Source organism: Lithobates pipiens, unplaced genomic scaffold (assembly GCF_037356315.1).
Source record: "Lithobates pipiens isolate NorthernLeopardFrog02 unplaced genomic scaffold, aLitPip1_a1.2 Scaffold_18, whole genome shotgun sequence".
NCBI classification, from domain to species: Eukaryota; Metazoa; Chordata; class Amphibia; order Anura; family Ranidae; genus Lithobates; species Lithobates pipiens.
The window spans coordinates 574,945,201-574,970,166 of record NW_027507758.1 but is presented as its reverse complement, the minus strand read 5'-3'; the positions used below and the strand labels follow the sequence as shown (position 1 = coordinate 574,970,166).

General features: G+C 39.5%; 34 non-coding genes across 34 annotated transcripts; all 34 read right to left on the bottom strand.

The window, feature by feature from the left end:
- Nucleotides 1-108: 108 nt before the first annotated feature.
- On the bottom strand, nt 109-191 carry TRNAL-UAA (transfer RNA leucine (anticodon UAA)). The gene has a single exon. It is a non-coding gene; the product is annotated as a tRNA-Leu (tRNA).
- A 612-nt stretch (nt 192-803) lies between these two features.
- TRNAL-UAA (transfer RNA leucine (anticodon UAA)) lies at nt 804-886 on the bottom strand. The gene has a single exon. It is a non-coding gene; the product is annotated as a tRNA-Leu (tRNA).
- Nucleotides 887-1,499: 613 nt separating this feature from the next.
- On the bottom strand, nt 1,500-1,582 carry TRNAL-UAA (transfer RNA leucine (anticodon UAA)). Its single transcript has one exon. It is a non-coding gene; the product is annotated as a tRNA-Leu (tRNA).
- A 612-nt stretch (nt 1,583-2,194) lies between these two features.
- Nucleotides 2,195-2,277, bottom strand: TRNAL-UAA (transfer RNA leucine (anticodon UAA)). The gene has a single exon. It is a non-coding gene; the product is annotated as a tRNA-Leu (tRNA).
- Nucleotides 2,278-2,890: 613 nt separating this feature from the next.
- Nucleotides 2,891-2,973, bottom strand: TRNAL-UAA (transfer RNA leucine (anticodon UAA)). The gene has a single exon. It is a non-coding gene; the product is annotated as a tRNA-Leu (tRNA).
- Nucleotides 2,974-3,586: 613 nt separating this feature from the next.
- Nucleotides 3,587-3,669, bottom strand: TRNAL-UAA (transfer RNA leucine (anticodon UAA)). Its single transcript has one exon. It is a non-coding gene; the product is annotated as a tRNA-Leu (tRNA).
- Nucleotides 3,670-4,281: 612 nt separating this feature from the next.
- On the bottom strand, nt 4,282-4,364 carry TRNAL-UAA (transfer RNA leucine (anticodon UAA)). Its single transcript has one exon. It is a non-coding gene; the product is annotated as a tRNA-Leu (tRNA).
- A 613-nt stretch (nt 4,365-4,977) lies between these two features.
- Nucleotides 4,978-5,060, bottom strand: TRNAL-UAA (transfer RNA leucine (anticodon UAA)). The gene has a single exon. It is a non-coding gene; the product is annotated as a tRNA-Leu (tRNA).
- A 612-nt stretch (nt 5,061-5,672) lies between these two features.
- Nucleotides 5,673-5,755, bottom strand: TRNAL-UAA (transfer RNA leucine (anticodon UAA)). The gene has a single exon. It is a non-coding gene; the product is annotated as a tRNA-Leu (tRNA).
- Nucleotides 5,756-6,368: 613 nt separating this feature from the next.
- Nucleotides 6,369-6,451, bottom strand: TRNAL-UAA (transfer RNA leucine (anticodon UAA)). The gene has a single exon. It is a non-coding gene; the product is annotated as a tRNA-Leu (tRNA).
- Nucleotides 6,452-7,064: 613 nt separating this feature from the next.
- On the bottom strand, nt 7,065-7,147 carry TRNAL-UAA (transfer RNA leucine (anticodon UAA)). The gene has a single exon. It is a non-coding gene; the product is annotated as a tRNA-Leu (tRNA).
- Nucleotides 7,148-7,760: 613 nt separating this feature from the next.
- On the bottom strand, nt 7,761-7,843 carry TRNAL-UAA (transfer RNA leucine (anticodon UAA)). Its single transcript has one exon. It is a non-coding gene; the product is annotated as a tRNA-Leu (tRNA).
- Nucleotides 7,844-8,455: 612 nt separating this feature from the next.
- On the bottom strand, nt 8,456-8,538 carry TRNAL-UAA (transfer RNA leucine (anticodon UAA)). Its single transcript has one exon. It is a non-coding gene; the product is annotated as a tRNA-Leu (tRNA).
- Nucleotides 8,539-9,151: 613 nt separating this feature from the next.
- TRNAL-UAA (transfer RNA leucine (anticodon UAA)) lies at nt 9,152-9,234 on the bottom strand. Its single transcript has one exon. It is a non-coding gene; the product is annotated as a tRNA-Leu (tRNA).
- Nucleotides 9,235-9,846: 612 nt separating this feature from the next.
- On the bottom strand, nt 9,847-9,929 carry TRNAL-UAA (transfer RNA leucine (anticodon UAA)). Its single transcript has one exon. It is a non-coding gene; the product is annotated as a tRNA-Leu (tRNA).
- Nucleotides 9,930-10,542: 613 nt separating this feature from the next.
- Nucleotides 10,543-10,625, bottom strand: TRNAL-UAA (transfer RNA leucine (anticodon UAA)). The gene has a single exon. It is a non-coding gene; the product is annotated as a tRNA-Leu (tRNA).
- A 613-nt stretch (nt 10,626-11,238) lies between these two features.
- TRNAL-UAA (transfer RNA leucine (anticodon UAA)) lies at nt 11,239-11,321 on the bottom strand. The gene has a single exon. It is a non-coding gene; the product is annotated as a tRNA-Leu (tRNA).
- A 613-nt stretch (nt 11,322-11,934) lies between these two features.
- Nucleotides 11,935-12,017, bottom strand: TRNAL-UAA (transfer RNA leucine (anticodon UAA)). Its single transcript has one exon. It is a non-coding gene; the product is annotated as a tRNA-Leu (tRNA).
- Nucleotides 12,018-12,630: 613 nt separating this feature from the next.
- On the bottom strand, nt 12,631-12,713 carry TRNAL-UAA (transfer RNA leucine (anticodon UAA)). Its single transcript has one exon. It is a non-coding gene; the product is annotated as a tRNA-Leu (tRNA).
- A 612-nt stretch (nt 12,714-13,325) lies between these two features.
- TRNAL-UAA (transfer RNA leucine (anticodon UAA)) lies at nt 13,326-13,408 on the bottom strand. The gene has a single exon. It is a non-coding gene; the product is annotated as a tRNA-Leu (tRNA).
- Nucleotides 13,409-14,020: 612 nt separating this feature from the next.
- On the bottom strand, nt 14,021-14,103 carry TRNAL-UAA (transfer RNA leucine (anticodon UAA)). The gene has a single exon. It is a non-coding gene; the product is annotated as a tRNA-Leu (tRNA).
- A 613-nt stretch (nt 14,104-14,716) lies between these two features.
- Nucleotides 14,717-14,799, bottom strand: TRNAL-UAA (transfer RNA leucine (anticodon UAA)). The gene has a single exon. It is a non-coding gene; the product is annotated as a tRNA-Leu (tRNA).
- Nucleotides 14,800-15,411: 612 nt separating this feature from the next.
- On the bottom strand, nt 15,412-15,494 carry TRNAL-UAA (transfer RNA leucine (anticodon UAA)). The gene has a single exon. It is a non-coding gene; the product is annotated as a tRNA-Leu (tRNA).
- A 613-nt stretch (nt 15,495-16,107) lies between these two features.
- Nucleotides 16,108-16,190, bottom strand: TRNAL-UAA (transfer RNA leucine (anticodon UAA)). Its single transcript has one exon. It is a non-coding gene; the product is annotated as a tRNA-Leu (tRNA).
- Nucleotides 16,191-16,799: 609 nt separating this feature from the next.
- TRNAL-UAA (transfer RNA leucine (anticodon UAA)) lies at nt 16,800-16,882 on the bottom strand. Its single transcript has one exon. It is a non-coding gene; the product is annotated as a tRNA-Leu (tRNA).
- Nucleotides 16,883-17,495: 613 nt separating this feature from the next.
- On the bottom strand, nt 17,496-17,578 carry TRNAL-UAA (transfer RNA leucine (anticodon UAA)). Its single transcript has one exon. It is a non-coding gene; the product is annotated as a tRNA-Leu (tRNA).
- Nucleotides 17,579-18,191: 613 nt separating this feature from the next.
- TRNAL-UAA (transfer RNA leucine (anticodon UAA)) lies at nt 18,192-18,274 on the bottom strand. The gene has a single exon. It is a non-coding gene; the product is annotated as a tRNA-Leu (tRNA).
- A 614-nt stretch (nt 18,275-18,888) lies between these two features.
- On the bottom strand, nt 18,889-18,971 carry TRNAL-UAA (transfer RNA leucine (anticodon UAA)). The gene has a single exon. It is a non-coding gene; the product is annotated as a tRNA-Leu (tRNA).
- A 612-nt stretch (nt 18,972-19,583) lies between these two features.
- On the bottom strand, nt 19,584-19,666 carry TRNAL-UAA (transfer RNA leucine (anticodon UAA)). The gene has a single exon. It is a non-coding gene; the product is annotated as a tRNA-Leu (tRNA).
- Nucleotides 19,667-20,279: 613 nt separating this feature from the next.
- On the bottom strand, nt 20,280-20,362 carry TRNAL-UAA (transfer RNA leucine (anticodon UAA)). The gene has a single exon. It is a non-coding gene; the product is annotated as a tRNA-Leu (tRNA).
- Nucleotides 20,363-20,975: 613 nt separating this feature from the next.
- On the bottom strand, nt 20,976-21,058 carry TRNAL-UAA (transfer RNA leucine (anticodon UAA)). Its single transcript has one exon. It is a non-coding gene; the product is annotated as a tRNA-Leu (tRNA).
- Nucleotides 21,059-22,366: 1,308 nt separating this feature from the next.
- TRNAL-UAA (transfer RNA leucine (anticodon UAA)) lies at nt 22,367-22,449 on the bottom strand. Its single transcript has one exon. It is a non-coding gene; the product is annotated as a tRNA-Leu (tRNA).
- Nucleotides 22,450-23,062: 613 nt separating this feature from the next.
- On the bottom strand, nt 23,063-23,145 carry TRNAL-UAA (transfer RNA leucine (anticodon UAA)). Its single transcript has one exon. It is a non-coding gene; the product is annotated as a tRNA-Leu (tRNA).
- Nucleotides 23,146-23,758: 613 nt separating this feature from the next.
- TRNAL-UAA (transfer RNA leucine (anticodon UAA)) lies at nt 23,759-23,841 on the bottom strand. Its single transcript has one exon. It is a non-coding gene; the product is annotated as a tRNA-Leu (tRNA).
- Between the last annotated feature and the right edge of the window lie 1,125 nt (nt 23,842-24,966).

The window sequence follows — 24,966 nt, the reverse complement described above, 5'->3', positions numbered from 1 at the left end:
CTTTGACCAGGTGTATTTGTTGGTAGCCTAGATTTTAATCTTATGTGGTGTTTTTTTCAAACATATATTGTAAGAGGGCCTTCAATTGCTGCAATCACTATAAATGTTTACCAGGAGTGGGGTTCGAACCCACGTGGATATTCATCCATTGGATCTTAAGTCCAATGCCTTAACCACTCGGCCATCCTGGTACTGGTGGGATAAACCTTATCCGAGAACCGTGAAAGGAGTGCTGATTTTCACAGTTGATCTTGCCAATTCAGGAGTGCCGTTAACTGTCTCAGGTGAGTCTACATTCACAAAAGGGATTTGCTCTGAGGAGTGTTTTATTTTTCTTGATGGGATTACAAAGAGAGTTTATCTTTCTCCATGGAATTACAAAATTCCAACATAGACTTTGAGCCCTAATGACGGTTGCTGTCAGCTATTTACCACTGACAAGAAAGGAGTGATGAGTAGGGACTGTATTTTTATATCCTCTTTATCTATCTCCCATACTGAATTTCTGGGAGAGAACATAGTTAGGCTCCGAACTTTTGCTATTTTTTAATGTGTACAAAGTGGCCCTTCTTAGCACTGGAAGGAAACCTTGGTGATACCAAGTAACAGGGTTTTGCTATAGTTTTTTGACCTTCTAAGCTCAAATGTGTACAAATATGGTGATATTACTTTAAGCAGATGATGGTGACTTCTTGCTTTGACCAGGTGTATTTGTTGGTAGCCTAGATTTTAATCTTATGAGGTGTTTTTTTCAAACATATATTGTAAGAGGGCCTTCAATTGCTGCAATCACTATAAATGTTTACCAGGAGTGGGGTTCGAACCCACGTGGATATTCATCCATTGGATCTTAAGTCCAACGCCTTAACCACTCGGCCATCCTGGTACTGGTGGGATAAACCATATCCGAGAACCGTGAAAGGAGTGCTGATTTTCACAGTTGATCTTGCCAATTCATGAGTGCCATTAACTGTCTCAGGTGATTCTACATTCACAAAAGGGATTTGCTCTGAGGAGTGTTTTATTTTTCTTGATGGGATTACAAAGAGAGTTTATCTTTCTCCATGGAATTACAAAATTCCAACATAGACATTGAGCCCTAATGACGGTTGCTGTCAGCTATTTACCACTGACAAGAAAGGAGTGATGAGTAGGGACTGTATTTTTATATCCCCTTTATCTATCTCCCATACTGAATTTCTGGGAGAGAACATAGTTAGGCTCCAAACGTTTGCTATTTTTTTAATGTGTACAAAGTGGCCCTTCTTAGCGCTGGAAAGAAATCTTGGTGATACCAAGTAACAGGGTTTTGCTATAGTTTTTTGACCTTCTAAGCTCAAATGTGTACAAATATGGTGATATTACTTTAAGCAGATGATGGTGACTTCTTGCTTTGACCAGGTGCATTTGTTGGTAGCCTAGATTTTAATCTTATGTGGTGTTTTTTTCAAACATGTATTGTAAGAGGGCCTTCAATTGCTGCAATCACTATAAATGTTTACCAGGAGTGGGGTTCGAACCCACGTGGATATTCATCCATTGGATCTTAAGTCCAACGCCTTAACCACTCGGCCATCCTGGTACTGGTGGGATAAACCATATCCGAGAACCATGAAAGGAGTGCTGATTTTCACAGTTGATCTTGCCAATTCAGGAGTGCCGTTAACTGTCTCAGGTGAGTCTACATTCACAAAAGGGATTTGCTCTGAGGAGTGTTTTATTTTTCTTGATGGGATTACAAAGAGAGTTTATCTTTCTCCATGGAATTACAAAATTCCAACATAGACTTTGAGCCCTAATGACGGTTGCTGTCAGCTATTTACCACTGACGAGAAAGGAGTGATGAGTAGGGACTGTATTTTTATATCCCCTTTATCTATCTCCCATACTGAATTTCTGGGAGAGAACATAGTTAGGCTCCGAACTTTTGCTATTTTTTAATGTGTACAAAGTGGCCCTTCTTAGCACTGGAAGGAAACCTTGGTGATACCAAGTAACAGGGTTTTGCTATAGTTTTTTTTCCTTCTAAGCTCAAATGTGTACAAATATGGTGATATTACTTTAAGCAGATGATGGTGACTTCTTGCTTTGACCAGGTGTATTCGTTGGTAGCCTAGATTTTAATCTTATGTGGTGTTTTTTTCAAACATATATTGTAAGAGGGCCTTCAATTGCTGCAATCACTATAAATGTTTACCAGGAGTGGGGTTCGAACCCACGTGGATATTCATCCATTGGATCTTAAGTCCAACGCCTTAACCACTCGGCCATCCTGGTACTGGTGGGATAAACCATATCCGAGAATCGTGAAAGGAGTGCTGATTTTCACAGTTGATCTTGCCAATTCAGGAGTGCCGTTAACTGTCTCAGGTGAGTCTACATTCACAAAAGGGATTTGCTCTGAGGAGTGTTTTATTTTTCTTGATGGGATTACAAAGAGAGTTTATCTTTCTCCATGGAATTACAAAATTCCAACATAGACATTGAGCCCTAATGACGGTTGCTGTCAGCTATTTACCACTGACAAGAAAGGAGTGATGAGTAGGGACTGTATTTTTATATCCCCTTTATCTATCTCCCATACTGAATTTCTGGGAGAGAACATAGTTAGGCTCCAAACTTTTGCTATTTTTTTAATGTGTACAAAGTGGCCCTTCTTAGCGCTGGAAAGAAATCTTGGTGATACCAAGTAACAGGGTTTTGCTATAGTTTTTTGACCTTCTAAGCTCAAATGTGTACAAATATGGTGATATTACTTTAAGCAGATGATGATGACTTCTTGCTTTGACCAGGTGTATTTGTTGGTAGCCTAGATTTTAATCTTATGAGGTGTTTTTTTCAAACATATATTGTAAGAGGGCCTTCAATTGCTGCAATCACTATAAATGTTTACCAGGAGTGGGGTTCGAACCCACGTGGATATTCATCCATTGGATCTTAAGTCCAACGCCTTAACCACTCGGCCATCCTGGTACTGGTGGGATAAACCATATCCGAGAAGCGTGAAAGGAGTGCTGATTTTCACAGTTGATCTTGCCAATTCAGGAGTGCCGTTAACTGTCTCAGGTGAGTCTACATTCACAAAAGGGATTTGCTCTGAGGAGTGTTTTATTTTTCTTGATGGGATTACAAAGAGAGTTTATCTTTCTCCATGGAATTACAAAATTCCAACATAGACTTTGAGCCCTAATGACGGTTGCTGTCAGCTATTTACCACTGACAAGAAAGGAGTGATGAGTAGGGACTGTATTTTTATATCCCCTTTATCTATCTCCCATACTGAATTTCTGGGAGAGAACATAGTTAGGCTCCAAACTTTTGCTATTTTTTTAATGTGTACAAAGTGGCCCTTCTTAGCGCTGGAAAGAAATCTTGGTGATACCAAGTAACAGGGTTTTGCTATAGTTTTTTGACCTTCTAAGCTCAAATGTGTACAAATATGGTGATATTACTTTAAGCAGATGATGGTGACTTCTTGCTTTGACCAGGTGTATTTGTTGGTAGCCTAGATTTTAATCTTATGTGGTGTTTTTTTCAAACATATATTGTAAGAGGGCCTTCAATTGCTGCAATCACTATAAATGTTTACCAGGAGTGGGGTTCGAACCCACGTGGATATTCATCCATTGGATCTTAAGTCCAATGCCTTAACCACTCGGCCATCCTGGTACTGGTGGGATAAACCTTATCCGAGAACCGTGAAAGGAGTGCTGATTTTCACAGTTGATCTTGCCAATTCAGGAGTGCCGTTAACTGTCTCAGGTGAGTCTACATTCACAAAAGGGATTTGCTCTGAGGAGTGTTTTATTTTTCTTGATGGGATTACAAAGAGAGTTTATCTTTCTCCATGGAATTACAAAATTCCAACATAGACTTTGAGCCCTAATGACGGTTGCTGTCAGCTATTTACCACTGACAAGAAAGGAGTGATGAGTAGGGACTGTATTTTTATATCCTCTTTATCTATCTCCCATACTGAATTTCTGGGAGAGAACATAGTTAGGCTCCGAACTTTTGCTATTTTTTAATGTGTACAAAGTGGCCCTTCTTAGCACTGGAAGGAAACCTTGGTGATACCAAGTAACAGGGTTTTGCTATAGTTTTTTGACCTTCTAAGCTCAAATGTGTACAAATATGGTGATATTACTTTAAGCAGATGATGGTGACTTCTTGCTTTGACCAGGTGTATTTGTTGGTAGCCTAGATTTTAATCTTATGAGGTGTTTTTTTCAAACATATATTGTAAGAGGGCCTTCAATTGCTGCAATCACTATAAATGTTTACCAGGAGTGGGGTTCGAACCCACGTGGATATTCATCCATTGGATCTTAAGTCCAACGCCTTAACCACTCGGCCATCCTGGTACTGGTGGGATAAACCATATCCGAGAACCGTGAAAGGAGTGCTGATTTTCACAGTTGATCTTGCCAATTCATGAGTGCCATTAACTGTCTCAGGTGATTCTACATTCACAAAAGGGATTTGCTCTGAGGAGTGTTTTATTTTTCTTGATGGGATTACAAAGAGAGTTTATCTTTCTCCATGGAATTACAAAATTCCAACATAGACATTGAGCCCTAATGACGGTTGCTGTCAGCTATTTACCACTGACAAGAAAGGAGTGATGAGTAGGGACTGTATTTTTATATCCCCTTTATCTATCTCCCATACTGAATTTCTGGGAGAGAACATAGTTAGGCTCCAAACGTTTGCTATTTTTTTAATGTGTACAAAGTGGCCCTTCTTAGCGCTGGAAAGAAATCTTGGTGATACCAAGTAACAGGGTTTTGCTATAGTTTTTTGACCTTCTAAGCTCAAATGTGTACAAATATGGTGATATTACTTTAAGCAGATGATGGTGACTTCTTGCTTTGACCAGGTGCATTTGTTGGTAGCCTAGATTTTAATCTTATGTGGTGTTTTTTTCAAACATGTATTGTAAGAGGGCCTTCAATTGCTGCAATCACTATAAATGTTTACCAGGAGTGGGGTTCGAACCCACGTGGATATTCATCCATTGGATCTTAAGTCCAACGCCTTAACCACTCGGCCATCCTGGTACTGGTGGGATAAACCATATCCGAGAACCATGAAAGGAGTGCTGATTTTCACAGTTGATCTTGCCAATTCAGGAGTGCCGTTAACTGTCTCAGGTGAGTCTACATTCACAAAAGGGATTTGCTCTGAGGAGTGTTTTATTTTTCTTGATGGGATTACAAAGAGAGTTTATCTTTCTCCATGGAATTACAAAATTCCAACATAGACTTTGAGCCCTAATGACGGTTGCTGTCAGCTATTTACCACTGACGAGAAAGGAGTGATGAGTAGGGACTGTATTTTTATATCCCCTTTATCTATCTCCCATACTGAATTTCTGGGAGAGAACATAGTTAGGCTCCGAACTTTTGCTATTTTTTAATGTGTACAAAGTGGCCCTTCTTAGCACTGGAAGGAAACCTTGGTGATACCAAGTAACAGGGTTTTGCTATAGTTTTTTTTCCTTCTAAGCTCAAATGTGTACAAATATGGTGATATTACTTTAAGCAGATGATGGTGACTTCTTGCTTTGACCAGGTGTATTCGTTGGTAGCCTAGATTTTAATCTTATGTGGTGTTTTTTTCAAACATATATTGTAAGAGGGCCTTCAATTGCTGCAATCACTATAAATGTTTACCAGGAGTGGGGTTCGAACCCACGTGGATATTCATCCATTGGATCTTAAGTCCAACGCCTTAACCACTCGGCCATCCTGGTACTGGTGGGATAAACCATATCCGAGAATCGTGAAAGGAGTGCTGATTTTCACAGTTGATCTTGCCAATTCAGGAGTGCCGTTAACTGTCTCAGGTGAGTCTACATTCACAAAAGGGATTTGCTCTGAGGAGTGTTTTATTTTTCTTGATGGGATTACAAAGAGAGTTTATCTTTCTCCATGGAATTACAAAATTCCAACATAGACATTGAGCCCTAATGACGGTTGCTGTCAGCTATTTACCACTGACAAGAAAGGAGTGATGAGTAGGGACTGTATTTTTATATCCCCTTTATCTATCTCCCATACTGAATTTCTGGGAGAGAACATAGTTAGGCTCCAAACTTTTGCTATTTTTTTAATGTGTACAAAGTGGCCCTTCTTAGCGCTGGAAAGAAATCTTGGTGATACCAAGTAACAGGGTTTTGCTATAGTTTTTTGACCTTCTAAGCTCAAATGTGTACAAATATGGTGATATTACTTTAAGCAGATGATGATGACTTCTTGCTTTGACCAGGTGTATTTGTTGGTAGCCTAGATTTTAATCTTATGAGGTGTTTTTTTCAAACATATATTGTAAGAGGGCCTTCAATTGCTGCAATCACTATAAATGTTTACCAGGAGTGGGGTTCGAACCCACGTGGATATTCATCCATTGGATCTTAAGTCCAACGCCTTAACCACTCGGCCATCCTGGTACTGGTGGGATAAACCATATCCGAGAAGCGTGAAAGGAGTGCTGATTTTCACAGTTGATCTTGCCAATTCAGGAGTGCCGTTAACTGTCTCAGGTGAGTCTACATTCACAAAAGGGATTTGCTCTGAGGAGTGTTTTATTTTTCTTGATGGGATTACAAAGAGAGTTTATCTTTCTCCATGGAATTACAAAATTCCAACATAGACTTTGAGCCCTAATGACGGTTGCTGTCAGCTATTTACCACTGACAAGAAAGGAGTGATGAGTAGGGACTGTATTTTTATATCCCCTTTATCTATCTCCCATACTGAATTTCTGGGAGAGAACATAGTTAGGCTCCAAACTTTTGCTATTTTTTTAATGTGTACAAAGTGGCCCTTCTTAGCGCTGGAAAGAAATCTTGGTGATACCAAGTAACAGGGTTTTGCTATAGTTTTTTGACCTTCTAAGCTCAAATGTGTACAAATATGGTGATATTACTTTAAGCAGATGATGGTGACTTCTTGCTTTGACCAGGTGTATTTGTTGGTAGCCTAGATTTTAATCTTATGTGGTGTTTTTTTCAAACATATATTGTAAGAGGGCCTTCAATTGCTGCAATCACTATAAATGTTTACCAGGAGTGGGGTTCGAACCCACGTGGATATTCATCCATTGGATCTTAAGTCCAACGCCTTCACCACTCGGCCATCCTGGTACTGGTGGGATAAGCCATATCCGAGAACCGTGAAAGGAGTGCTGATTTTCACAGTTGATCTTGCCAATTCAGGAGTGCCGTTAACTGTCTCAGGTGAGTCTACATTCACAAAAGGGATTTGCTCTGAGGAGTGTTTTATTTTTCTTGATGGGATTACAAAGAGAGTTTATCTTTCTCCATGGAATTACAAAATTCCAACATAGACATTGAGCCCTAATGACGGTTGCTGTCAGCTATTTACCACTGACAAGAAAGGAGTGATGAGTAGGGACTGTATTTTTATATCCCCTTTATCTATCTCCCATACTGAATTTCTGGGAGAGAACATAGTTAGGCTCCAAACTTTTGCTATTTTTTTAATGTGTACAAAGTGGCCCTTCTTAGCGCTGGAAAGAAATCTTGGTGATACCAAGTAACAGGGTTTTGCTATAGTTTTTTGACCTTCTAAGCTCAAATGTGTACAAATATGGTGATATTACTTTAAGCAGATGATGGTGACTTCTTGCTTTGACCAGGTGTATTTGTTGGTAGCCTAGATTTTAATCTTATGTGGTGTTTTTTTCAAACATATATTGTAAGAGGGCCTTCAATTGCTGCAATCACTATAAATGTTTACCAGGAGTGGGGTTCGAACCCACGTGGATATTCATCCATTGGATCTTAAGTCCAATGCCTTAACCACTCGGCCATCCTGGTACTGGTGGGATAAACCTTATCCGAGAACCGTGAAAGGAGTGCTGATTTTCACAGTTGATCTTGCCAATTCAGGAGTGCCGTTAACTGTCTCAGGTGAGTCTACATTCACAAAAGGGATTTGCTCTGAGGAGTGTTTTATTTTTCTTGATGGGATTACAAAGAGAGTTTATCTTTCTCCATGGAATTACAAAATTCCAACATAGACTTTGAGCCCTAATGACGGTTGCTGTCAGCTATTTACCACTGACAAGAAAGGAGTGATGAGTAGGGACTGTATTTTTATATCCTCTTTATCTATCTCCCATACTGAATTTCTGGGAGAGAACATAGTTAGGCTCCGAACTTTTGCTATTTTTTAATGTGTACAAAGTGGCCCTTCTTAGCACTGGAAGGAAACCTTGGTGATACCAAGTAACAGGGTTTTGCTATAGTTTTTTGACCTTCTAAGCTCAAATGTGTACAAATATGGTGATATTACTTTAAGCAGATGATGGTGACTTCTTGCTTTGACCAGGTGTATTTGTTGGTAGCCTAGATTTTAATCTTATGAGGTGTTTTTTTCAAACATATATTGTAAGAGGGCCTTCAATTGCTGCAATCACTATAAATGTTTACCAGGAGTGGGGTTCGAACCCACGTGGATATTCATCCATTGGATCTTAAGTCCAACGCCTTAACCACTCGGCCATCCTGGTACTGGTGGGATAAACCATATCCGAGAACCGTGAAAGGAGTGCTGATTTTCACAGTTGATCTTGCCAATTCATGAGTGCCATTAACTGTCTCAGGTGATTCTACATTCACAAAAGGGATTTGCTCTGAGGAGTGTTTTATTTTTCTTGATGGGATTACAAAGAGAGTTTATCTTTCTCCATGGAATTACAAAATTCCAACATAGACATTGAGCCCTAATGACGGTTGCTGTCAGCTATTTACCACTGACAAGAAAGGAGTGATGAGTAGGGACTGTATTTTTATATCCCCTTTATCTATCTCCCATACTGAATTTCTGGGAGAGAACATAGTTAGGCTCCAAACGTTTGCTATTTTTTTAATGTGTACAAAGTGGCCCTTCTTAGCGCTGGAAAGAAATCTTGGTGATACCAAGTAACAGGGTTTTGCTATAGTTTTTTGACCTTCTAAGCTCAAATGTGTACAAATATGGTGATATTACTTTAAGCAGATGATGGTGACTTCTTGCTTTGACCAGGTGCATTTGTTGGTAGCCTAGATTTTAATCTTATGTGGTGTTTTTTTCAAACATGTATTGTAAGAGGGCCTTCAATTGCTGCAATCACTATAAATGTTTACCAGGAGTGGGGTTCGAACCCACGTGGATATTCATCCATTGGATCTTAAGTCCAACGCCTTAACCACTCGGCCATCCTGGTACTGGTGGGATAAACCATATCCGAGAACCATGAAAGGAGTGCTGATTTTCACAGTTGATCTTGCCAATTCAGGAGTGCCGTTAACTGTCTCAGGTGAGTCTACATTCACAAAAGGGATTTGCTCTGAGGAGTGTTTTATTTTTCTTGATGGGATTACAAAGAGAGTTTATCTTTCTCCATGGAATTACAAAATTCCAACATAGACTTTGAGCCCTAATGACGGTTGCTGTCAGCTATTTACCACTGACGAGAAAGGAGTGATGAGTAGGGACTGTATTTTTATATCCCCTTTATCTATCTCCCATACTGAATTTCTGGGAGAGAACATAGTTAGGCTCCGAACTTTTGCTATTTTTTAATGTGTACAAAGTGGCCCTTCTTAGCACTGGAAGGAAACCTTGGTGATACCAAGTAACAGGGTTTTGCTATAGTTTTTTTTCCTTCTAAGCTCAAATGTGTACAAATATGGTGATATTACTTTAAGCAGATGATGGTGACTTCTTGCTTTGACCAGGTGTATTCGTTGGTAGCCTAGATTTTAATCTTATGTGGTGTTTTTTTCAAACATATATTGTAAGAGGGCCTTCAATTGCTGCAATCACTATAAATGTTTACCAGGAGTGGGGTTCGAACCCACGTGGATATTCATCCATTGGATCTTAAGTCCAACGCCTTAACCACTCGGCCATCCTGGTACTGGTGGGATAAACCATATCCGAGAATCGTGAAAGGAGTGCTGATTTTCACAGTTGATCTTGCCAATTCAGGAGTGCCGTTAACTGTCTCAGGTGAGTCTACATTCACAAAAGGGATTTGCTCTGAGGAGTGTTTTATTTTTCTTGATGGGATTACAAAGAGAGTTTATCTTTCTCCATGGAATTACAAAATTCCAACATAGACATTGAGCCCTAATGACGGTTGCTGTCAGCTATTTACCACTGACAAGAAAGGAGTGATGAGTAGGGACTGTATTTTTATATCCCCTTTATCTATCTCCCATACTGAATTTCTGGGAGAGAACATAGTTAGGCTCCAAACTTTTGCTATTTTTTTAATGTGTACAAAGTGGCCCTTCTTAGCGCTGGAAAGAAATCTTGGTGATACCAAGTAACAGGGTTTTGCTATAGTTTTTTGACCTTCTAAGCTCAAATGTGTACAAATATGGTGATATTACTTTAAGCAGATGATGATGACTTCTTGCTTTGACCAGGTGTATTTGTTGGTAGCCTAGATTTTAATCTTATGAGGTGTTTTTTTCAAACATATATTGTAAGAGGGCCTTCAATTGCTGCAATCACTATAAATGTTTACCAGGAGTGGGGTTCGAACCCACGTGGATATTCATCCATTGGATCTTAAGTCCAACGCCTTAACCACTCGGCCATCCTGGTACTGGTGGGATAAACCATATCCGAGAAGCGTGAAAGGAGTGCTGATTTTCACAGTTGATCTTGCCAATTCAGGAGTGCCGTTAACTGTCTCAGGTGAGTCTACATTCACAAAAGGGATTTGCTCTGAGGAGTGTTTTATTTTTCTTGATGGGATTACAAAGAGAGTTTATCTTTCTCCATGGAATTACAAAATTCCAACATAGACTTTGAGCCCTAATGACGGTTGCTGTCAGCTATTTACCACTGACAAGAAAGGAGTGATGAGTAGGGACTGTATTTTTATATCCCCTTTATCTATCTCCCATACTGAATTTCTGGGAGAGAACATAGTTAGGCTCCAAACTTTTGCTATTTTTTTAATGTGTACAAAGTGGCCCTTCTTAGCGCTGGAAAGAAATCTTGGTGATACCAAGTAACAGGGTTTTGCTATAGTTTTTTGACCTTCTAAGCTCAAATGTGTACAAATATGGTGATATTACTTTAAGCAGATGATGGTGACTTCTTGCTTTGACCAGGTGTATTTGTTGGTAGCCTAGATTTTAATCTTATGTGGTGTTTTTTTCAAACATATATTGTAAGAGGGCCTTCAATTGCTGCAATCACTATAAATGTTTACCAGGAGTGGGGTTCGAACCCACGTGGATATTCATCCATTGGATCTTAAGTCCAACGCCTTCACCACTCGGCCATCCTGGTACTGGTGGGATAAGCCATATCCGAGAACCGTGAAAGGAGTGCTGATTTTCACAGTTGATCTTGCCAATTCAGGAGTGCCGTTAACTGTCTCAGGTGAGTCTACATTCACAAAAGGGATTTGCTCTGAGGAGTGTTTTATTTTTCTTGATGGGATTACAAAGAGAGTTTATCTTTCTCCATGGAATTACAAAATTCCAACATAGACATTGAGCCCTAATGACGGTTGCTGTCAGCTATTTACCACTGACAAGAAAGGAGTGATGAGTAGGGACTGTATTTTTATATCCCCTTTATCTATCTCCCATACTGAATTTCTGGGAGAGAACATAGTTAGGCTCCAAACTTTTGCTATTTTTTTAATGTGTACAAAGTGGCCCTTCTTAGCACTGGAAAGAAATCTTGGTGATACCAAGTAACAGGGTTTTGCTATAGTTTTTTGACCTTCTAAGCTCAAATGTGTACAAATATGGTGATATTACTTTAAGCAGATGATGGTGACTTCTTGCTTTGACCAGGTGTATTTGTTGGTAGCCTAGATTTTAATCTTATGAGGTGTTTTTTTCAAACATATATTGTAAGAGGGCCTTCAATTGCTGCAATCACTATAAATGTTTACCAGGAGTGGGGATCGAACCCACGTGGATATTCATCCATTGGATCTTAAGTCCAACGCCTTAACCACTCGGCCATCCTGGTACTGGTGGGATAAACCATATCCGAGAACCGTGAAAGGAGTGCTGATTTTCACAGTTGATCTTGCCAATTCAGGAGTGCCGTTAACTGTCTCAGGTGAGTCTACATTCACAAAAGGGATTTGCTCTGAGGAGTGTTTTATTTTTCTTGATGGGATTACAAAGAGAGTTTATCTTTCTCCATGGAATTACAAAATTCCAACATAGACATTGAGCCCTAATGACGGTTGCTGTCAGCTATTTACCACTGACAAGAAAGGAGTGATGAGTAGGGACTGTATTTTTATATCCCCTTTATCTATCTCCCATACTGAATTTCTGGGAGAGAACATAGTTAGGCTCCAAACGTTTGCTATTTTTTTAATGTGTACAAAGTGGCCCTTCTTAGCGCTGGAAAGAAATCTTGGTGATACCAAGTAACAGGGTTTTGCTATAGTTTTTTGACCTTCTAAGCTCAAATGTGTACAAATATGGTGATATTACGTTAAGCAGATGATGGTGACTTCTTGCTTTGACCAGGTGTATTTGTTGGTAGCCTAGATTTTAATCTTATGTGGTGTTTTTTTCAAACATATATTGTAAGAGGGCCTTCAATTGCTGCAATCACTATAAATGTTTACCAGGAGTGGGGTGCGAACCCACGTGGATATTCATCCATTGGATCTTAAGTCCAACGCCTTAACCACTCGGCCATCCTGGTACTGGTGGGATAAACCATATCCGAGAACCGTGAAAGGAGTGCTGATTTTCACAGTTGATCTTGCCAATTCAGGAGTGCCGTTAACTGTCTCAGGTGAGTCTACATTCACAAAAGGGATTTGCTCTGAGGAGTGTTTTATTTTTCTTGATGGGATTACAAAGAGAGTTTTTCTTTCTCCATGGAATTACAAAATTCCAACATAGACATTGAGCCCTAATGACGGTTGCTGTCAGCTATTTACCACTGACAAGAAAGGAGTGATGAGTAGGGACTGTATTTTTATATCCTCTTTATCTATCTCCCATACTGAATTTCTGGGAGAGAACATAGTTAGGCTCCGAACTTTTGCTATTTTTTAATGTGTACAAAGTGGCCCTTCTTAGCACTGGAAGGAAACCTTGGTGATACCAAGTAACAGGGTTTTGCTATAGTTTTTTGACCTTCTAAGCTCAAATGTGTACAAATATGGTGATATTACTTTAAGCAGATGATGGTGACTTCTTGCTTTGACCAGGTGCATTTGTTGGTAGCCTAGATTTTAATCTTATGTGGTGTTTTTTTCAAACATGTATTGTAAGAGGGCCTTCAATTGCTGCAATCACTATAAATGTTTACCAGGAGTGGGGTTCGAACCCACGTGGATATTCATCCATTGGATCTTAAGTCCAACGCCTTAACCACTCGGCCATCCTGGTACTGGTGGGATAAACCATATCCGAGAACCGTGAAAGGAGTGCTGATTTTCACAGTTGATCTTGCCAATTCAGGAGTGCCGTTAACTGTCTCAGGTGAGTCTACATTCACAAAAGGGATTTGCTCTGAGGAGTGTTTTATTTTTCTTGATGGGATTACAAAGAGAGTTTATCTTTCTCCATGGAATTACAAAATTCCAACATAGACTTTGAGCCCTAATGACGGTTGCTGTCAGCTATTTACCACTGACGAGAAAGGAGTGATGAGTAGGGACTGTATTTTTATATCCCCTTTATCTATCTCCCATACTGAATTTCTGGGAGAGAACATAGTTAGGCTCCGAACTTTTGCTATTTTTTAATGTGTACAAAGTGGCCCTTCTTAGCACTGGAAGGAAACCTTGGTGATACCAAGTAACAGGGTTTTGCTATAGTTTTTTTTCCTTCTAAGCTCAAATGTGTACAAATATGGTGATATTACTTTAAGCAGATGATGGTGACTTCTTGCTTTGACCAGGTGTATTCGTTGGTAGCCTAGATTTTAATCTTATGTGGTGTTTTTTTCAAAAATATATTGTAAGAGGGCCTTCAATTGCTGCAATCACTATAAATGTTTACCAGGAGTGGGGTTCGAACCCACGTGGATATTCATCCATTGGATCTTAAGTCCAACGCCTTAACCACTGGGCCATCCTGGTACTGGTGGGATAAACCATATCCGAGAATCGTGAAAGGAGTGCTGATTTTCACAGTTGATCTTGCCAATTCAGGAGTGCCGTTAACTGTCTCAGGTGAGTCTACATTCACAAAAGGGATTTGCTCTGAGGAGTGTTTTATTTTTCTTGATGGGATTACAAAGAGAGTTTATCTTTCTCCATGGAATTACAAAATTCCAACATAGACATTGAGCCCTAATGACGGTTGCTGTCAGCTATTTACCACTGACAAGAAAGGAGTGATGAGTAGGGACTGTATTTTTATATCCCCTTTATCTATCTCCCATACTGAATTTCTGGGAGAGAACATAGTTAGGCTCCAAACTTTTGCTATTTTTTTAATGTGTACAAAGTGGCCCTTCTTAGCGCTGGAAAGAAATCTTGGTGATACCAAGTAACAGGGTTTTGCTATAGTTTTTTGACCTTCTAAGCTCAAATGTGTACAAATATGGTGATATTACTTTAAGCAGATGATGGTGACTTCTTGCTTTGACCAGGTGTATTTGTTGGTAGCCTAGATTTTAAATTTATGAGGTGTTTTTTTCAAACATATATTGTAAGAGGGCCTTCAATTGCTGCAATCACTATAAATGTTTACCAGGAGTGGGGTTCGAACCCACGTGGATATTCATCCATTGGATCTTAAGTCCAACGCCTTAACCACTCGGCCATCCTGGTACTGGTGGGATAAACCATATCCGAGAACCGTGAAAGGAGTGCTGATTTTCACAGTTGATCTTGCCAATTCAGGAGTGCCGTTAACTGTCTCAGGTGAGTCTACATTCACAAAAGGGATTTGCTCTGAGGAGTGTTTTATTTTTCTTGATGGGATTACAAAGAGAGTTTATCTTTCTCCATGGAATTACAAAATTCCAACATAGACTTTGAGCCCTAATGACGGTTGCTGTCAGCTATTTACCACTGACAAGAAAGGAGTGATGAGTAGGGACTGTATTTTTATATCCCCTTTATCTATCTCCCATACTGAATTTCTGGGAGAGAACATAGTTAGGCTCCGAACTTTTGCTATTTTTTAATGTGTACAAAGTGGCCCTTCTTAGCACTGGAAGGAAACCTTGGTGATACCAAGTAACAGGGTTTTGCTATAGTTTTTTTTCCTTCTAAGCTCAAATGTGTACAAATATGGTGATATTACTTTAAGCAGATGATGGTGACTTCTTGCTTTGACCAGGTGTATTCGTTGGTAGCCTAGATTTTAATCTTATGTGGTGTTTTTTTCAAAAATATATTGTAAGAGGGCCTTCAATTGCTGCAATCACTATAAATGTTTACCAGGAGTGGGGTTCGAACCCACGTGGATATTCATCCATTGGATCTTAAGTCCAACGCCTTAACCACTGGGCCATCCTGGTACTGGTGGGATAAACCATATCCGAGAATCGTGAAAGGAGTGCTGATTTTCACAGTTGATCTTGCCAATTCAGGAGTGCCGTTAACTGTCTCAGGTGAGTCTACATTCACAAAAGGGATTTGCTCTGAGGAGTGTTTTATTTTTCTTGATGGGATTACAAAGAGAGTTTATCTTTCTCCATGGAATTACAAAATTCCAACATAGACATTGAGCCCTAATGACGGTTGCTGTCAGCTATTTACCACTGACAAGAAAGGAGTGATGAGTAGGGACTGTATTTTTATATCCCCTTTATCTATCTCCCATACTGAATTTCTGGGAGAGAACATAGTTAGGCTCCAAACTTTTGCTATTTTTTTAATGTGTACAAAGTGGCCCTTCTTAGCGCTGGAAAGAAATCTTGGTGATACCAAGTAACAGGGTTTTGCTATAGTTTTTTGACCTTCTAAGCTCAAATGTGTACAAATATGGTGATATTACTTTAAGCAGATGATGGTGACTTCTTGCTTTGACCAGGTGTATTTGTTGGTAGCCTAGATTTTAAATTTATGAGGTGTTTTTTTCAAACATATATTGTAAGAGGGCCTTCAATTGCTGCAATCACTATAAATGTTTACCAGGAGTGGGGTTCGAACCCACGTGGATATTCATCCATTGGATCTTAAGTCCAACGCCTTAACCACTCGGCCATCCTGGTACTGGTGGGATAAACCATATCCGAGAACCGTGAAAGGAGTGCTGATTTTCACAGTTGATCTTGCCAATTCAGGAGTGCCGTTAACTGTCTCAGGTGAGTCTACATTCACAAAAGGGATTTGCTCTGAGGAGTGTTTTATTTTTCTTGATGGGATTACAAAGAGAGTTTATCTTTCTCCATGGAATTACAAAATTCCAACATAGACTTTGAGCCCTAATGACGGTTGCTGTCAGCTATTTACCACTGACAAGAAAGGAGTGATGAGTAGGGACTGTATTTTTATATCCCCTTTATCTATCTCCCATACTGAATTTCTGGGAGAGAACATAGGCTCCAAACTTTTGCTATTTTTTTAATGTGTACAAAGTGGCCCTTCTTAGCGCTGGAAAGAAATCTTGGTGATACCAAGTAACAGGGTTTTGCTATAGTTTTTTGACCTTCTAAGCTCAAATGTGTACAAATATGGTGATAATACTTTAAGCAGATGATGGTGACTTCTTGCTTTGACCAGGTGTATTTGTTGGTAGCCTAGATTTTAATTTTATGAGGTGTTTTTTTCAAACATATATTGTAAGAGGGCCTTCAATTGCTGCAATCACTATAAATGTTTACCAGGAGTGGGGTTCGAACCCACGTGGATATTCATCCATTGGATATTAAGTCCAACGCCTTAACCACTCGGCCATCCTGGTACTGGTGGGATAAACCATATCCGAGAACCGTGAAAGGAGTGCTGATTTTCACAGTTGATCTTGCCAATTCAGGAGTGCCGTTAACTGTCTCAGGTGAGTCTACATTCACAAAAGGGATTTGCTCTGAGGAGTGTTTTATTTTTCTTGATGGGATTACAAAGAGAGTTTATCTTTCTCCATGGAATTACAAAATTCCAACATAGACATTGAGCCCTAATGACGGTTGCTGTCTGCTATTTACCACTGACAAGAAAGGAGTGATGAGTAGGGACTGTATTTTTATATCCCCTTTATCTATCTCCCATACTGAATTTCTGGGAGAGAACATAGTTAGGCTCCAAACTTTTGCTATTTTTTTAATGTGTACAAAGTGGCCCTTCTTAGCACTGGAAGGAAATCTTGGTGATACCAAGTAACAGGGTTTTGCTATAGTTTTTTGACCTTCTAAGCTCAAATGTGTACAAATATGGTGATATTACTTTAAGCAGATGATGGTGACTTCTTGCTTTGACCAGGTGTATTTGTTGGTGGCCTAGATTTTAATCTTATGTGGTGTTTTTTTCAAACATATATTGTAAGAGGGCCTTCAATTGCTGCAATCACTATAAATGTTTACCAGGAGTGGGGTGCGAACCCACGTGGATATTCATCCATTGGATCTTAAGTCCAACGCCTTAACCACTCGGCCATCCTGGTACTGGTGGGATAAACCATATCCGAGAACCGTGAAAGGAGTTCTGATTTTCACAGTTGATCTTGCCAATTCAGGAGTGCCGTTAACTGTCTCAGGTGAGTCTACATTCACAAAAGGGATTTGCTCTGAGGAGTGTTTTATTTTTCTTGATGGGATTACAAAGAGAGTTTATCTTTCTCCATGGAATTACAAAATTCCAACATAGACATTGAGCCCTAATGACGGTTGCTGTCAGCTATTTACCACTGACAAGAAAGGAGTGATGAGTAGGGACTGTATTTTTATATCCCCTTTATCTATCTCCCATACTGAATTTCTGGGAGAGAACATAGTTAGGCTCCAAACTTTTGCTATTTTTTTAATGTGTACAAAGTGGCCCTTCTTAGCGCTGGAAAGAAATCTTGGTGATACCAAGTAACAGGGTTTTGCTATAGTTTTTTGACCTTCTAAGCTCAAATGTGTACAAATATGGTGATATTACTTTAAGCAGATGATGGTGACTTCTTGCTTTGACCAGGTGTATTTGTTGGTAGCCTAGATTTTAATCTTATGAGGTGTTTTTTTCAAACATATATTGTAAGAGGGCCTTCAATTGCTGCAATCACTATAAATGTTTACCAGGAGTGGGGTTCGAACCCACGTGGATATTCATCCATTGGATCTTAAGTCCAACGCCTTAACCACTCGGCCATCCTGGTACTGGTGGGATAAACCATATCCGAGAACCGTGAAAGGAGTGCTGATTTTCACAGTTGATCTTGCCAATTCAGGAGTGCCATTAACTGTCTCAGGTGATTCTACATTCACAAAAGGGATTTGCTCTGAGGAGTGTTTTATTTTTCTTGATGGGATTACAAAGAGAGTTTTTCTTTCTCCATGGAATTACAAAATTCCAACATAGACATTGAGCCCTAATGACGGTTGCTGTCTGCTATTTACCACTGACAAGAAAGGAGTGATGAGTAGGGACTGTATTTTTATATCCCCTTTATCTATCTCCCATACTGAATTTCTGGGAGAGAACATAGTTAGGCTCCAAACTTTTGCTATTTTTTTTAATGTGTACAAAGTGGCCCTTCTTAGCACTGGAAGGAAATCTTGGTGATACCAAGTAACAGGGTTTTGCTATAGTTTTTTGACCTTCTAAGCTCAAATGTGTACAAATATGGTGATATTACTTTAAGCAGATGATGGTGACTTCTTGCTTTGACCAGGTGTATTTGTTGGTGGCCTAGATTTTAATCTTATGTGGTGTTTTTTTCAAACATATTTTGTAAGAGGGCCTTCAATTGCTGCAATCACTATAAATGTTTATCAGGAGTGGGGGTTGAACCCACGTGGATATTCATCCATTGGATCTTAAGTCCAACGCCTTAACCACTCGGCCATCCTGGTACTGGTGGGATAAACCATATCCGAGAACCGTGAAAGGAGTGCTGATTTTCACAGTTGATCTTGCCAATTCATGAGTGCCATTAACTGTCTCAGGTGATTCTACATTCACAAAAGGGATTTGCTCTGAGGAGTGTTTTATTTTTCTTGATGGGATTACAAAGAGAGTTTATCTTTCTCCATGGAATTACAAAATTCCAACATAGACATTGAGCCCTAATGACGGTTGCTGTCTGCTATTTACCACTGACAAGAAAGGAGTGATGAGTAGGGACTGTATTTTTATATCCCCTTTATCTATCTCCCATACTGAATTTCTGGGAGAGAACATAGTTAGGCTCCAAACTTTTGCTATTTTTTTAATGTGTACAAAGTGGCCCTTCTTAGCACTGGAAGGAAATCTTGGTGATACCAAGTAACAGGGTTTTGCTATAGTTTTTTGACCTTCTAAGCTCAAATGTGTACAAATATGGTGATATTACTTTAAGCAGATGATGGTGACTTCTTGCTTTGACCAGGTGTATTTGTTGGTGGCCTAGATTTTAATCTTATGTGGTGTTTTTTTCAACATATATTGTAAGAGGGCCTTCAATTGCTGCAATCACTATAAATGTTTACCAGGAGTGGGGTTCGAACCCACGTGGATATTCATCTATTGGATCTTAAGTCCAACGCCTTAACCACTCGGCCATCCTGGTACTGGTGGGATAAACCATATCCGAGAACCGTGAAAGGAGTTCTGATTTTCACAGTTGATCTTGCCAATTCAGGAGTGCCGTTAACTGTCTCAGGTGAGTCTACATTCACAAAAGGGATTTGCTCTGAGGAGTGTTTTATTTTTCTTGATGGGATTACAAAGAGAGTTTATCTTTCTCCATGGAATTACAAAATTCCAACATAGACATTGAGCCCTAATGACGGTTGCTGTCAGCTATTTACCACTGACAAGAAAGGAGTGATGAGTAGGGACTGTATTTTTATATCCCCTTTATCTATCTCCCATACTGAATTTCTGGGAGAGAACATAGTTAGGCTCCAAACTTTTGCTATTTTTTTAATGTGTACAAAGTGGCCCTTCTTAGCGCTGGAAAGAAATCTTGGTGATACCAAGTAACAGGGTTTTGCTATAGTTTTTTGACCTTCTAAGCTCAAATGTGTACAAATATGGTGATATTACTTTAAGCAGATGATGGTGACTTCTTGCTTTGACCAGGTGTATTTGTTGGTAGCCTAGATTTTAATCTTATGAGGTGTTTTTTTCAAACATATATTGTAAGAGGGCCTTCAATTGCTGCAATCACTATAAATGTTTACCAGGAGTGGGGTTCGAACCCACGTGGATATTCATCCATTGGATCTTAAGTCCAACGCCTTAACCACTCGGCCATCCTGGTACTGGTGGTATAAACCATATCCGAGAACCGTGAAAGGAGTGCTGATTTTCACAGTTGATCTTGCCAATTCAGGAGTGCCGTTAACTGTCTCAGGTGAGTCTACATTCACAAAAGGGATTTGCTCTGAGGAGTGTTTTATTTTTCTTGATGGGATTACAAAGAGAGTTTATCTTTCTCCATGGAATTACAAAATTCCAACATAGACATTGAGCCCTAATGACGGTTGCTGTCAGCTATTTACCACTGACAAGAAAGGAGTGATGAGTAGGGACTGTATTTTTATATCCCCTTTATCTATCTCCCATACTGAATTTCTGGGAGAGAACATAGTTAGGCTCCAAACTTTTGCTATTTTTTTAATGTGTACAAAGTGGCCCTTCTTAGCGCTGGAAAGAAATCTTGGTGATACCAAGTAACAGGGTTTTGCTATAGTTTTTTGACCTTCTAAGCTCAAATGTGTACAAATATGGTGATATTACTTTAAGCAGATCATGGTGACTTCTTGCTTTGACCAGGTGTATTTGTTGGTAGCCTAGATTTTAATCTTATGAGGTGTTTTTTTCAAACATATATTGTAAGAGGGCCTTCAATTGCTGCAATCACTATAAATGTTTACCAGGAGTGGGGTTCGAACCCACGTGGATATTCATCCATTGGATCTTAAGTCCAACGCCTTAACCACTCGGCCATCCTGGTACTGGTGGGATAAACCATATCCGAGAACCGTGAAAGGAGTGCTGATTTTCACAGTTGATCTTGCCAATTCAGGAGTGCCATTAACTGTCTCAGGTGATTCTACATTCACAAAAGGGATTTGCTCTGAGGAGTGTTTTATTTTTCTTGATGGGATTACAAAGAGAGTTTATCTTTCTCCATGGAATTACAAAATTCCAACATAGACATTGAGCCCTAATGACGGTTGCTGTCAGCTATTTACCACTGACAAGAAAGGAGTGATGAGTAGGGACTGTATTGTTATATCCTCTTTATCTATCTCCCATACTGAATTTCTGGGAGAGAACATAGTTAGGCTCCAAACTTTTGCTATTTTTTTAATGTGTACAAAGTGGCCCTTCTTAGCGCTGGAAAGAAATCTTGGTGATACCAAGTAACAGGGTTTTGCTATAGTTTTTTGACCTTCTAAGCTCAAATGTGTACAAATATGGTGATATTACTTTAAGCAGATGATGGTGACTTCTTGCTTTGACCAGGTGCATTTGATGGTAGCCTAGATTTTAATCTTATGTGGTGTTTTTTTCAAACATGTATTGTAAGAGGGCCTTCAATTGCTGCAATCACTATAAATGTTTATCAGGTGTGGGTTTTGAACCCACGTGGATATTCATCCATTGGATCTTAAGTCCACCGCCTTAACCACTCGGCCATGCTGGTACTGGTGGGATAAACCATATCCGAGAACCGTGAAAGGAGTGCTGATTTTCACAGTTGATCTTGCCAATTCAGGAGTGCCGTTAACTGTCTCAGGTGAGTCTACATTCACAAAAGGGATTTGCTCTGAGGAGTGTTTTATTTTTCTTGATGGGATTACAAAGAGAGTTTATCTTTCTCCATGGAATTACAAAATTCCAACATAGACTTTGAGCCCTAATGACGGTTGCTGTCAGCTATTTACCACTGACAAGAAAGGAGTGATGAGTAGGGACTGTATTTTTATATCCCCTTTATCTATCTCCCATACTGAATTTCTGGGAGAGAACATAGTTAGGCTCCAAACTTTTGCTATTTTTTTAATGTGTACAAAGTGGCCCTTCTTAGCACTGGAAGGAAATCTTGGTGATACCAAGTAACAGGGTTTTGCTATAGTTTTTTGACCTTCTAAGCTCAAATGTGTACAAATATGGTGATATTACTTTAAGCAGATGATGGTGACTTCTTGCTTTGACCAGGTGTATTTGTTGGTGGCCTAGATTTTAATCTTATGTGGTGTTTTTTTCAACATATATTGTAAGAGGGCCTTCAATTGCTGCAATCACTATAAATGTTTACCAGGAGTGGGGTTCGAACCCACGTGGATATTCATCTATTGGATCTTAAGTCCAACGCCTTAACCACTCGGCCATCCTGGTACTGGTGGGATAAACCATATCCGAGAACCGTGAAAGGAGTTCTGATTTTCACAGTTGATCTTGCCAATTCAGGAGTGCCGTTAACTGTCTCAGGTGAGTCTACATTCACAAAAGGGATTTGCTCTGAGGAGTGTTTTATTTTTCTTGATGGGATTACAAAGAGAGTTTATCTTTCTCCATGGAATTACAAAATTCCAACATAGACATTGAGCCCTAATGACGGTTGCTGTCAGCTATTTACCACTGACAAGAAAGGAGTGATGAGTAGGGACTGTATTTTTATATCCCCTTTATCTATCTCCCATACTGAATTTCTGGGAGAGAACATAGTTAGGCTCCAAACTTTTGCTATTTTTTTAATGTGTACAAAGTGGCCCTTCTTAGCGCTGGAAAGAAATCTTGGTGATACCAAGTAACAGGGTTTTGCTATAGTTTTTTGACCTTCTAAGCTCAAATGTGTACAAATATGGTGATATTACTTTAAGCAGATGATGGTGACTTCTTGCTTTGACCAGGTGTATTTGTTGGTAGCCTAGATTTTAATCTTATGAGGTGTTTTTTTCAAACATATATTGTAAGAGGGCCTTCAATTGCTGCAATCACTATAAATGTTTACCAGGAGTGGGGTTCGAACCCACGTGGATATTCATCCATTGGATCTTAAGTCCAACGCCTTAACCACTCGGCCATCCTGGTACTGGTGGTATAAACCATATCCGAGAACCGTGAAAGGAGTGCTGATTTTCACAGTTGATCTTGCCAATTCAGGAGTGCCGTTAACTGTCTCAGGTGAGTCTACATTCACAAAAGGGATTTGCTCTGAGGAGTGTTTTATTTTTCTTGATGGGATTACAAAGAGAGTTTATCTTTCTCCATGGAATTACAAAATTCCAACATAGACATTGAGCCCTAATGACGGTTGCTGTCAGCTATTTACCACTGACAAGAAAGGAGTGATGAGTAGGGACTGTATTTTTATATCCCCTTTATCTATCTCCCATACTGAATTTCTGGGAGAGAACATAGTTAGGCTCCAAACTTTTGCTATTTTTTTAATGTGTACAAAGTGGCCCTTCTTAGCGCTGGAAAGAAATCTTGGTGATACCAAGTAACAGGGTTTTGCTATAGTTTTTTGACCTTCTAAGCTCAAATGTGTACAAATATGGTGATATTACTTTAAGCAGATCATGGTGACTTCTTGCTTTGACCAGGTGTATTTGTTGGTAGCCTAGATTTTAATCTTATGAGGTGTTTTTTTCAAACATATATTGTAAGAGGGCCTTCAATTGCTGCAATCACTATAAATGTTTACCAGGAGTGGGGTTCGAACCCACGTGGATATTCATCCATTGGATCTTAAGTCCAACGCCTTAACCACTCGGCCATCCTGGTACTGGTGGGATAAACCATATCCGAGAACCGTGAAAGGAGTGCTGATTTTCACAGTTGATCTTGCCAATTCAGGAGTGCCATTAACTGTCTCAGGTGATTCTACATTCACAAAAGGGATTTGCTCTGAGGAGTGTTTTATTTTTCTTGATGGGATTACAAAGAGAGTTTATCTTTCTCCATGGAATTACAAAATTCCAACATAGACATTGAGCCCTAATGACGGTTGCTGTCAGCTATTTACCACTGACAAGAAAGGAGTGATGAGTAGGGACTGTATTGTTATATCCTCTTTATCTATCTCCCATACTGAATTTCTGGGAGAGAACATAGTTAGGCTCCAAACTTTTGCTATTTTTTTAATGTGTACAAAGTGGCCCTTCTTAGCGCTGGAAAGAAATCTTGGTGATACCAAGTAACAGGGTTTTGCTATAGTTTTTTGACCTTCTAAGCTCAAATGTGTACAAATATGGTGATATTACTTTAAGCAGATGATGGTGACTTCTTGCTTTGACCAGGTGCATTTGATGGTAGCCTAGATTTTAATCTTATGTGGTGTTTTTTTCAAACATGTATTGTAAGAGGGCCTTCAATTGCTGCAATCACTATAAATGTTTATCAGGTGTGGGTTTTGAACCCACGTGGATATTCATCCATTGGATCTTAAGTCCACCGCCTTAACCACTCGGCCATGCTGGTACTGGTGGGATAAACCATATCCGAGAACCGTGAAAGGAGTGCTGATTTTCACAGTTGATCTTGCCAATTCAGGAGTGCCGTTAACTGTCTCAGGTGAGTCTACATTCACAAAAGGGATTTGCTCTGAGGAGTGTTTTATTTTTCTTGATGGGATTACAAAGAGAGTTTATCTTTCTCCATGGAATTACAAAATTCCAACATAGACTTTGAGCCCTAATGACGGTTGCTGTCAGCTATTTACCACTGACAAGAAAGGAGTGATGAGTAGGGACTGTATTTTTATATCCCCTTTATCTATCTCCCATACTGAATTTCTGGGAGAGAACATAGTTAGGCTCCAAACTTTTGCTATTTTTTTAATGTGTACAAAGTGGCCCTTCTTAGCGCTGGAAAGAAATCTTGGTGATACCAAGTAACAGGGTTTTGCTA